This window comes from Apis dorsata, unplaced genomic scaffold (assembly GCF_000469605.1).
Source record: "Apis dorsata unplaced genomic scaffold, Apis dorsata 1.3 scaffold_123, whole genome shotgun sequence".
Lineage (NCBI taxonomy): Eukaryota > Metazoa > Arthropoda > Insecta > Hymenoptera > Apidae > Apis > Apis dorsata.
In genome coordinates, this window is record NW_006263416.1 from 309,971 (window position 1) to 315,378 (window position 5,408).

Below are 5,408 nucleotides of genomic sequence, written 5' to 3' on the forward strand. Positions count from 1 at the left end.
CCGTGGGACGTGTTTCCAGAATATTGTGGACGAATGTAAATTCGATGTGTTGAGTAACGAAGCAGAGAATCCATCTGAGAGTTGGACGATCTTTAACCGGACTGTTTGCTCACGGCTTCGTGTCGTCGGTGAATGTGTAAGATAGTAACTAATTTTTTATGGATTCTTTTTAACGGAATATTTCATAATTTATTCCGATATCTGGAAGAATTCGTGAGCGCGAGGTGTACCTGGAAAAGAACGCATTCGGATTCGAAGAATTTTAAATATACGAATTGTTCGAGAATTGGTTACAAATTTAGAATTTAGAAAAAAATGTAGTAGAAAAAATTCTCCTGAAAATTCATCCATTATTCTAAATATTCTATCCTATAGTACATTCGTATATACAATTTAAAAACTGTAACGATTTCAAAAATTTTTCAAAAATCATATCAAAAGTTAATCTCAACGGGGAATCGAGGTTACAGATTTTCAGAACACAATCTCTCTTCTTCTCTTCTCCCTGTACAATATAACCATTCTTAAGCTCTCTAAAGGATACAGAGGATCCATAGGATTCCCTTATTGTCGGTTCGAGACTGCGTTCACGACAACGTTGCTCACGTACGGCAACGTGCTTGGTATCGTAGAAATTGCTGTAACACCACACCGATCACGTAGCAGCGGATGGTCTCTCGACCTCATCCGGCGATGATGATGATGGTGTAGTGGCCGGTCGCGCGCGAGCGCTCGCAGTGTGAATGAAGAGAGGGCTAAAGATTACGAGCGTCGCAAATTGCTGTCAATTTTGGTGATTTTTCGTGGCGCGCCTCACGAGCAAAACGTTGCCCATTTATCGGTCGCGTGTAACCGGCCGCATGCACGACCGATCAAACGTTCCGTGATCGACGGTAACGAACCTTTCATACCCCCGTGGAATTCATAATGAATCGATTAGATCCATAGATCCATACCGCGTTATCTTTATTCGATAAATTAATACCTGTCATCGTAATATCTTCCCGCTCTCCTCTCGATCGCTTTTAATCGTCGATGAATATGTAAATCGTTCGAATATTCCATCGAATGCTTTCCGAAATAAATAAATAATTTTTTCTGTTCATTGTATTAATATATATAATTGTATAATGTGTAAGTATAGAGCAAGAGCATCTTTTATCGTATAATCTTTTATTATTTTTCTAAAAATCAGATGACAAACAATCCGTATATATATATATGTGTATATATATATTTCGTGTCGTTACGTTTCAAAATTTCGTTGACAGCGTATAAATATTCAGAAACGGGAAACTTCATCGCGCAACATCGCGCAAGTCAATTAATACAACTTTATTGAAACAATCATAAACCGTGTCCAATCAGATCCCGTCAAATATTTTTTAACAGTTCGAGAAAAATCATTTCCTCCATATAGGCGGTATATCGTATAAACAACACGTATAAACATCACATATTTACTCTTCCATATGATTTATCGGCACCATCATCGTCCAATGTGTCAGCAATGTACCAATTGATTAAACAATCCACTCGTCCCACCACCAATTTTCCACCAGCAATTTCAATTTCTCTCCGAAGCCTTGCCGCGAGCAACGCGACCACCGCAAATGCAACCACCGTGTTTTTTCCCGGATCGTGCGCTCATCTCCACGGTGTCGGCGTGTTTGCTCACACCCACCTGTGTCCTGGCGTGAAATCAATGCACGTGTAGGCGCGTGCACGTTACCGTGGCCCGTGAACGAACCGTTCCCTTCGCCCGTGAACACAGCCACAGGGCTTTTCCGTTTAGCCGATGATTTACGGCGCGAACGTGTCTCGGAAGGTGTCGATCGCATAATGGCGAGTCCTGTCGCCGTCGATCGCCGCCCGATACGGTAATCACGGGGTGGCATCTACCTGGCCGCGATCATAACGATAATGGTCGCTTTGCGGGGAAGACTTCATCCTACACGCCGGCCCTTCGGACCCCGAGACGGGATCACCTGTGCCCCGATCGCTGAGAACGGAGTCAATTGGGCCTTGGTTTCACAGTGGTGTACAGACCCGCGAGAGTTTGCACGTAACGGGAGAGCGTATTAGGCCTCCTCCGTGTTTCAAAATCGGCTCGATTATTCGAATTTATGGTGGCTACGAATCGAGGCTCCGCAAACAAGTTTAAAATCGCGTGATCTCAGATATTCCCACATGATAGAGAGTTTTTTTACGCGGCCAGGTTTCAGATATTGGTAACCGTGACTATTTTCGGTCGTAACAGTGTTTCTCAACATTTTTTTGTTCTTTCTTTTCCTGACATCTCCTTTTTAGAATTTATGAAAAGTATAGAAATAATATGAGAAATCAAAGTAAATTTGTTGGACATCGATAATTCGTTTTATTCATTGAAATATAATCTGTGATATCGTCCCTAACCTCTCGAAATCGCGCGGGCAGGAAACCTAACCTCCCAAAATCATCATAGCAAATCGTGCCATTCTTCCGAGCAAGGAGAAATCGACGCAGGAAGGGACCAACGTTCTCCAAAGGGAATCATTGCGAGGGAAGAGGGGCTAACCTCGATCGGTCGGATCCCGGTGAAACCGGAGCTAGGTCGGCCCCGTCAAGGATACAGATGTCTCGTTCATTATGACGCGAAACGAGCGAAAGAAAAGCAAGAGGTGGATAGGGACCTGTCGCGGCCGGGAAAGGCATGAAATTCCCGCCATTCACGATGTCAGCTATTAACGGACGCGCGGCGTCTACATCCTTTTACAAGTCAGCTGCTTTGTAAGCCGGCCGAGCTCTATGGAGACCGCTCGTGCGCATGCGCGCGCACGCTCGAGCTTTAAGCGCACAATCATCCCGTGGCCGTGGCTGGGAACCGATGGATTATAATAACGTTAACACACGGAATTACACGTTAAGGGCCGGCTGACTACGCGCGACAAGGACGCGCTTAACTTTTCATCGGCAATACGTCCGTTCGAACGATTTGCGTCAATAAGGTACACACTCACACGCATTTAGTTGACACGTAATCAACGAGCCTGCACACGATCGTTATTAAATTCCCTTAGTGAGGGGCTCCTATTGTCGTATATTTTTATTGTCTTCGGGGCTTATTTATAGACGCAAGCCGCGTGAAACGAGCAATCGAAGCTTTCTTGACTCTTACTTTTTACCCTTTCATCCAGCTTGGTTCCCTAGAATTTATTAATTACCATATGTCACGGCTTGTTCAGCTTCGCGATAGATGAGACCATGGTTATGACTGCGTAGCATGCGTGATGATCGTGCACGAGGACGGGTGGGAAAGGGTGGTGGTGTCTTGTGGGTTTGAATAGAAAATTTGATTGCGAAATTGATTTGCTGGATTTGGATAAATAATTGATCGAAATTGTTTTTTAAGCACATATTGAGACATCTGATAAAATCTTTGCTTTAAATTCAAATCTCAGAACAATCATTATCTTCATTAAAACATTCTATTTTATCAATTTTAATTCTCTCATCTATCGAGTGTTTACTTTTTCCTAACTTCTTTTTTTTTTTTAAATTGTAACAATCATTATTCCGAGTTTAATTGATTTATTCCATCTTAAAAAACGCTATTATGCTGAATCAACAAAAACTTTTCGACATTTCCAATCGCTTCCTGCCATTGAATCATCAGCAACCGAGTGTCATCTAACACAGAATCTTAGGATTTAGCATTGAATAAATCCAGTTCTGGAACGAGTGGCTCGCGAGAGAATCACAAGGGAGAACGACGGAAATCGATAGACGAAGGTCGACCGGGTTCGCGTAATCGCTCGAAAATAGCTTCGATTACGGGCAATGGTTCGCCTCGTAGAGATGTTTTAGGATATTCTCATCATCCTCTCGAGAGGCACCGATTGTGAAAGCCACGAATGGGGACAATCAAGACGGGCGATGGCCGATTGGGAGAGATTCGGACGGTCCAGCGCGGTGGGCAACGGTTGAAAACTGGGCGGATCGTAAAAACTAAGCAAACGCGCATAAACTCGAGAATTTATGGAGACGGCCGTTGAACACCGCAAACGAGGAATTAGAAATCGACCTCCATCTCTCGACTCCGACCTCGGTCGTTATGATAATTCGGTGAAACTGGAATTGGAGTATTAAGAACCGTGTCGTGTTTACGGTACAGGTGTGTTTGTGCGATCGTACACGTATCCCCTCTGTGAGGAAATAAAATCGGGAAGATGAGACATCCTCTCCGATCAGGTTTTTCATTATTCTAGAAATCGTATCTTGTTCTTTCTTTTTTTTATTCTTAATTATCGGATTAATTTATACACGCTCTTACAAGGTTAAAGTATCCGCTCGTTGCTATGTTCGGTAAATTAAGCGGCTATTATTTTACTCGTGGGGTTCATTTGATCGTTGTACTGTAATTGAATTTTTAATCGAGTCTGTGTGATGTCTAACCTCATTTCCATTTTTATTTAAATTGTTTAGTGTTGAATTAAAAAAAAAAAAAAAGAATCAGCCTTTTAAAATTACTAACTTTAAAAAGAGGAAAATTTACTTATTTCAATTAATCGTAAATTCCAAAGTTAATTTTTCAAAATAATTTTTGAAGTGTCTCTTATGCGCGGCATAATTCAATTTTTAATTTTTACGTTCAAATAAAATCCAGCAAAATTTTCCAAAAAAGTAAGAATTTACAGAGAGAAGAATTTTATTTTTTAGCAATTTTATATTGGAAAATTTTCGAAGCTTTCGAGTAATATGCAAAATCTCGTGTTAAAAGTGATGCGACAAAATCGTCCAAGCTCCATTCCCCTTGACATCAGTGTCGTCGCGGTGGGCGTTCCGAGTATCAGGAATTACGAGGCTCGCATTCCCCATCGCGCCCCGATATTTTTCTTTTCGTCGAAAAGGGAGCTCGTCCTCGCTTCTAGTTCTGAAACATAAATTTCATTGGTATCGTCGTTTTTCGTTCTCTACCCTGGTAACTCTACTGCACCCCGTGGCTTTTAACAGAGACCAGAGCAAGATAAACGGATATGAAACTGCTAACCCATCTTCTCACGTAAACTGGAGTACCTTGTATCTTATTTCTCTCTCTCTCTCTCTCTCTTTTTCTCTTGCATGTTATAAAACGTGTTTGGTTTGTAAAAACTTTGTCACTTTTACGATTTTGAAATTTTTTGCTATCTTATATTTATAAAATATTTTTATTATTTTAAAAATAAGAAAAAACTGTCAGCTAAAATTTCGAATTTATCCTTATTTTCTCATTCTTCGTGCCATTATTTTCGTATCAACCTATTTGAATCTTCAAGTTAATGGATGAGTAACTCTTAGGATTATAAGATTGTTATACTATTATAATAATGCATGCTATACCCTTCTTTAATTCATCATAATTTTTTATTATTTAATTATATTATAATTAT